This window comes from Protomyctophum parallelum, assembly GCF_964188405.1.
Source record: "Protomyctophum parallelum genome assembly, chromosome: 5".
In the NCBI taxonomy this organism is placed as follows: domain Eukaryota; kingdom Metazoa; phylum Chordata; class Actinopteri; order Myctophiformes; family Myctophidae; genus Protomyctophum; species Protomyctophum parallelum.
In genome coordinates this window covers 1,616,171-1,623,619 of record NC_139702.1, presented here as the reverse complement: position 1 = coordinate 1,623,619, position 7,449 = coordinate 1,616,171, and the positions used below count along the sequence as shown (strand labels likewise).

At 43.8% G+C, this 7,449-nt stretch overlaps 1 long non-coding RNA gene across 1 annotated transcript; it reads right to left on the bottom strand.

The window, feature by feature from the left end:
* Nucleotides 1–994: 994 nt before the first annotated feature.
* Nucleotides 995–7,193, bottom strand: LOC310858951. The gene is made up of 3 exons (XR_014569256.1): nucleotides 7,101–7,193; nucleotides 5,347–5,431; nucleotides 995–1,131 (listed from the first exon to the last, which is right to left on the bottom strand). It is a non-coding gene; the product is annotated as an uncharacterized lncRNA (long non-coding RNA).
* Nucleotides 7,194–7,449: the final 256 nt, after the last annotated feature.

The following is a 7,449-nucleotide window of genomic DNA, read 5'->3' as shown; positions in this document are numbered from 1 at the left end:
AAAGTATAAACTACTACATTGTGCAAAATGTCCCATTTCAAATGTATGAAAATCTTTAGAAAATAGCAGAACTACAAGCTCACAATGTGTGCATCGCAATGCATTGTGAGCTTTTACATTGTCTATTTTCAAATGGTCGAAATGTATGTAAGGCTGAAGTGGTATGTTTTAGTATGTGGTAGTGAAAAAGTACAATATTTGCCTCTGAGATGTAGTGGAGTACATTTCAATTATTGTATTGGCAATTGGAAATAATCTAGTAAAGTAAAAGTACCTAAAAATGTTACTCAACCCATTCTGAACGGGAACCCATTTTGGTGTCAGCATCATGTCATGCTTTAGCTATTGAAAAATAGCAGATCTACAAGCTCATATCGCGCCACCGAGTGGCGCGCTACGAGCTTGTAGGTCTGCTATTTTTGAAAAATCGACTGACATTTTTTTTAATCTGATCTCAGGTCAGAATGGGTTAATCAGACCAGTGTGTGTCCAGTGGAAAACTCGTATGAATCTGATCTCAGGTCAGAATGGGTTAAGTACAGTTCTTGAGTAAATGTACTTAGTTACGTTGCACCACTGGTCATTGAGTAAGATTATACATCACTGCTGTCGGGCAGAAACCTCTTATCTTATTAAATTGTAACTTTTTGTGTTTTTTCTGTAAGTCGATCACATTACGCTGTAGTGTAGTGACTCACTACAGCGTCACACAAAAGCATCCAAAGCAGCAGTTTGAGCGTGCAGATCTGATATTTGTTCTATTTTATGAGGTTTCCACCCGACAGAGACGATATATATATATATATATATATATATATATATATATATATATATATATATATATATATATAGGGGGGGGGGGGGTCCTGACCCCTTAAGTAATTTAGCTGGGGACACTTTCAACACTTGGTCCACAGGAGAATATTCTAAATAGAAACACTAATCTAAAACTCAATCAAATAGCAAACATCTTAAAATCAATATAATAAAAAAAAAAATCGGACACCTGTTTACCGACCAATCCAACTGGATGTCTGTTTCACAGCCAGTCAGCATGAAGACAGGACTTCTGATTGCCGTCCTATTGGTGGGCTTGTTGAGGTGTGGCGGGGTGCCGGCCAATCGCATGTCCTGTTATAAGAAGGTGAGAGAGCATGGCGTATTTCCTGCATTACTGTTTTGGGGCAGAAACCACAAATCTCCACAATTCAACTTTTTATGCCACACAAATGTAACTCTGAGAGCGAACAGTTGGAACCATATGGACCCTCAAGGAACCATATGGACCCTCAAGGAACCATATGGACCCTCAAGGAACCATATGGACCCTCAAGGAACCATATGGACCCTCAAGGAACCATATGGACCTTCAAGGAACCATATGGACCCTCAAGGAACCATATGGACCCTCAAGGAACCATATGGACCCTCAAGGAACCATATGGACCCTCAAGGAACCATATGGACCCTAAAGGAACCATATGGACCCTCAAGGAACCATATGGACCCTCAAGGAACCATATGGACCCTCAAGGAACCATATGGACCCTCAAGGAACCATATGGACCCTCAAGGAACCATATGGACCCTCAAGGAACCATATGGACCCTCAAGGAACCATATGGACCCTAAAGGAACCATATGGACCCTCAAGGAACCATATGGACCCTCAAGGAACCATATGGACCCTCAAGGAACCATATGGGCCCTCAAGGAACCATATGGACCCTCAAGGAACCATATGGATCCTAAAGGAACCATATGGACCCTCAAGGAACCATATGGACCCTCAAGGAACCATATGGACCCTCAAGGAACCATATGGACCCTCAAGGAACCATATGGACCCTCAAGGAACCATATGGACCCTAAAGGAACCATATGGACCCTCAAGGAACCATATGGACCCTCAAGGAACCATATGGACCCTCAAGGAACCATATGGACCCTCAAGGAACCATATGGACCCTCAAGGAACCATATGGACCCTCAAGGAACCATGATGAGGGTCGCTGGACAACACCTTGAGTGTTTCCAGTGATCCAACATGCACAATATCAGCACCCCGACTCTGTTTGACTCGACCATAATGGAACAGAGCCTCTCATTGGTAGTATCAAGGACGGGCCCAATTTCTTAATAATATGGACGCTGCGCATAGAGCAGCTATCATGAGAGCTTCCAGAACAATTGGTCGTTCCATTACAACCAGTGCCCGTAGCAGAGCGGTGACATCACCGTCCACAGGCGGTTAGCCTAATTATTCAGAAAACCCCAGACCACAGAAAATCCACAGAATGAATGAATGAATGAATCCGATGGTGAAACGTGATAAATCTCACCCAAGGTCATTCCTAGGCAAAAATGTAAGGCGGTTTGTACACTCCATTGATAAATGAGGGCCACTGTGTCCAACTGTCCACCTCTCCACCCCATTCGACCGTTATCTCTGTATTGAATAGGCGAAATCATCCGTTATCAGCACCTTCGAATAGGCCCAATAGTGAGGGACAGGGACTGTCACTTAATCAGACCAGTGTGTGTCCAGTGGAAACCTCGTGTGAATCTGATCTCAGGTCAGAATGGGATAAACACTGTGTCCACCTCTCTCCTCCAATAGGCTGTGAGGGACAGGGACTGTCACAGTGTGGCCAGTGGGGGAACAGAGGAGGTGGTGATCAGACCGGTCAGCTCCAGTGGGGGAACAGAGGAGGTGGTGATCAGACCGGTCAGCTCTCTGCGCAACCACTACTGGGAAGGAAATGGCTGTGACGTCATCTGCTACTGTAACCTCTACCAACTGCTCTGCTGTCCCAGGTAACGCACATGCGTGCGTGCGTGTGTGTGTGTGTGTGTGTGTGTGTGTGTGTGTGTGTGTGTGTGTGTGTGCGTGTGTGTGCGTGTGTGTGTGCATACTTTTATCTTTCTACACTTAATATACATACAGTATAGCGGAATATGAGAAATGGACGAGGAGCCATTTTCCTGGTCCTCGTAAAAAGTTAAAACATTGGAGATGAGAGGTTTCTGCCCGACAGCAACAAACTCAAACTGGGGTCCTTGAAATGCAACAGGTTGTTAAAAAAAGTGTATTTGTGTCTTTGACTTTTTCAGAGATGTATTCTTTGGACCGAAGATCTCCTTCATTATTCCCTGCAGAAGCTTCTGATCCTGTGTGTGGACTGACTGGTCTGGGTCTGGTCTGGGACTGACTGGTCTGGGTCCCATCTGTTTGGACGAAGTTCTGCGGACCCCATTCCAAAACATTTTCAACTAAACCCATTCTGACCTGAGATCAGATTCATACGAGGTTTCCACTGGACACACACTGGTCTGACTAACCCATTCTGACCTGAGATCAGATTCTAAAAATGTCAGTCGTTCTTCGATAAAAAAAAAAATAGCAGACCTACAAGCTCGTATTGCGCCACTCGGTGGCGTAATGTGTCCCGTTATTGCAACTCATTGTGAGCTTGTAGATCTTCTATTTACAATACATGTGACATGTTCGTGCGATGAAGTCTGAACGACAAAATGTTTTTTTTTTCCTATCAATTACTCACCCCATGAAACCTTAAATTCATCAAGACTCTTTTGTTTTTGTGGAATTTCTAAGCCAATTCTAAGTAAGTAAGCTACATAGATGTCTATTTGTACGTCTCTAAATGTTTTGATGAATTGAACAATGTGGACCCTGTTGTAAACAAGTGTAATGCTTAATTGGGTCGTCCACTCACAGTTAACAGTCTTTGTATCGAGTTTGTGCTTGAAATGTACTGTAAATTCTGCAAACTGTTAATAAATATTTAAATCAATCAATCAATCAAAGTAAGTACATTTTCTTTATAGAGCACCTTTCGAAACAATGTTACAAAGTGCTGTACAGTGGTCAACGAGGTAAAACAATGTTACAAAGTGCTGTACAGTGGTCAACGAGGTAACACAATGTTACAAAGTGCTGTACAGTGGTCAACGAGGTAACACAATGTTACAAAGTGCTGTACAGTGGTCAACGAGGTAACACAATGTTACAAAGTGCTGTACAGTGGTCAACGAGGTAACACAATGTTACAAAGTGCTGTACAGTGGTCAACGAGGTAACACAATGTTACAAAGTGCTGTACAGTGGTCAACGAGGTAACACAATGTTACAAAGTGCTGTACAGTGGTCAACGAGGTAAAACAATGTTACAAAGTGCTGTACAGTGGTCAACGAGGTAACACAATGTTACAAAGTGCTGTACAGTGGTCAACGAGGTAAAACAATGTTACAAAGTGCTGTACAGTGGTCAACGAGGTAACACAATGTTACAAAGTGCTGTACAGTGGTCAACGAGGTAAAACAATGTTACAAAGTGCTGTACAGTGGTCAACGAGGTAAAACAATGTTACAAAGTGCTGTACAGTGGTCAACGAGGTAAAACAATGTTACAAAGTGCTGTACAGTGGTCAACGAGGTAAAACAAACTAAAACTAAAACTAAGCTGAAACAGGGTGCCCCGTTGATTTGACTGGTTTCTTTATTTTACTGTAACAGATTCAGCTGGAAATCTGTTTTCCTTAGAAAAAAAACCCATTTAGGCCTGACCTCAAAAAATTTAAATCCAGTTTTCTGAAATAAATATCTTCACGATTTTTCTAAAATAGAAGACCTACAAGCTCGTAGCACGCCACTCGGTGGCTCGCTATGAGCTTGTAGATCTGCTATTTTTCAATAGCTAAAGCATAACAATGTTTAAAACACCAAAAGGAGTTCCCGCCCAAAATGGGTTAAACAGGAGCTGAGTTATGGACAAAATTCATAATTGGTGTTTTTTTACATCGGTTTACGTGGCTATTTTTAATATTGTCCACAACTCAGTTCCTGTTTAAGATTAGTTTGGACACCTCTTCTAGGATGTTTTATGATGACCCAACAGACATCTGTATCAAATTACATGCATTTATCCGCTGCGCATGGATTTTTCACTTAATACCCCTAGTCCCTACTATAAAGGAAATAGGCTACTCTTGAACTAAACTAATCAATAGAAGAACGCTTTATATGCAAATGTATACTTCGCAAATGTATACTTCGTCATAATGACGGGGCCACACACTGAAAACAGCCGATCAACAAGCACAGCTGTTGCAGACCAGACATGTTGTGAGCTTATAAGGTTGTAAACTCTGAATCTCACAAACATAATTCTCTAATTGAATTATTCTTCACTAAATTATCTAACCTTAGGATTTGTTGTGGTCTCAATTCTTGCGTCTTCTAAACTAGACCTAGACCACTGGATGAAAACCACTGCACTACACACATGGTGACATACATACAAACAATAGTGGCATCATGCTAACCTCTTCGGCTGCAGTCTGAAGCTCGTGTCTCCATCATTACCACCAGGGACATTGTAAAAGCATGGACACCACTTACACCTCCTCTCTGAAACGACAAACAGTCCACATATGACTCACAATATTACAAATAGGGTATTGTGACGTTGCCCCCAGCCCCCCTTTGCCACTTTGGACTCTGATTTCCTACAGCCGTGCCTATAGTTGGGTAACGTGCCTCTGAGGGCAGCTTCACACTGTGGTACCGGGTGCATAGCCTGGTTAATAAACCAGACTAATATCGCACGGACCGCGGGATATTAGTCTGGGGAGGCTCAGCTTCACGGACCGTGGGATATTAGTCTGGGGAGGCTCAGCTTCACGGACCGTGGGATATTAGTCTGGGGAGGCTCAGCTTCACGGACCGCGGGATATTAGTCTGGGGAGGCTCAGCTTCACGGACCGCGGGATATTAGTCTGGGGAGGCTCAGCTTGGATTTCATTTCCAGGGAAACATTTTCTCTTTGACGCAATTGGTCAGAGCTACTGTCAGTCAAAGGTCTCAAGCATTGAAAGTCACTGTACCAAAGCCCGCCCATATTGCATACCGTGTCCCGATTGGCCACCCACATTCTCTGGTGTAGGAAATGGGCGTACAATTGAGCCTCTCCAGACCGAAATCCGCCGGCAGGCAATTCATTTTTGCCAACGGCTGATTCGGTCTGGTTTATTAACCAGGCTACCGGGTGCACACTCGGGACCACTTGACAGATGTTGCGGTAGCCGGTAGGTATTGCGTAGCGTTCCCGGGAGTGGATCACCCAACCATTCCCGGGACTGCTTGGAGGTATAGTCTTGGGACCGGATACGGATCGATGCAATGTGAAAGCATTGAATACTGTACTCGGATGTGGAAGAGTCAAGGCCAATGTGAATCATGGCCAGTTGGGACCAGGCAAGGACTATGGTCCTGGGTGTGCACAGTGCACCTGGGGTCCATTGTCACGTTTGTTCAGAATGTGTTGAGATGTTGTTTATGTTTATGATGTGTGCTTGTGTTAATGTGGGTTTTCAAGGTTCAAGGTTCAAGTTTATTTAGTGTCCCCGAAGGGCAAATTGTGTTGCAGCATAGACAGTACATTAAACAATGAATGAAACAGTACAGACAACAACCAGTTCACATAGCGGATACCAGAGTAAAAGGTGCACACAACCATTAAAGTGCAGGCGTTTAAAGTGCTATGCGATAGGTCATAAAAGTGCGTGTGCATAGACATAGGAGACATAGGTGCTCATCATAAGGTTATATCCTCGATCTACGCACAGCAGCATTCAGTGTGTGAATAGAGACCGGGACAAAGGAATGTTTGTGCCTGTTTTTTGTGGCACAGGGGGCTCGCAAGCGAAGGCCGGATGGGAGCAGGATGTACTCTCCGTATAGTGGGTGAGCAGCATCAGATCGGATACACAGGGCTTTGTTAAGTACCTGTTTCTTAAAGATCTGGTCTAGGCCATTCATTGTGAGCCAATGATTTTTGAGGCCACTTTTACAATTCTCCCTAGGGAATTTTTGTCTCTGATGCAGAGATTACCATACCAACAGATAATGGAGAAAGAAATGACGGACTCGATGTAGGTACTGTAAAACAGTTTCATCAGAGTCTTGTCGACATTGAACTTAGCCAATTTCCTTAGTACAGGCGTTGTTGACCTTGGTTTTGTTCTCCTTGGTTTCCAGCATTTGCTTCTGAGTTCCTGACAGTGTTGTATTGTCTCACCTCTGTCACTGCTGTGGCCTCGGGCCTTGTCCTCCTTCAGGTTGTGGTCTTTGTCCGTCTCTGTCTTCTGGGAGTCTTTTTCCAACAGATACACCACTAGAATCGTCTCCAGCAGACGTAGCAACATCAGGGCAAAGCTCCCACAGCAGTACATTGCTGTGAGCAGGACACAATTTGATGAGTGTAAGCATAACGTGCAATCATAATAATGTCTAAATACATTACCTTGCTAATACATTGCATCAAATAATACTTTGTGCTGTATAGGGATGGGTCCCGAACCTCGGGACCAAGCAGGTACCGAACATGCCTCTTTTATCTCCCCAACCGGGAGCATTCGTCCTACTCG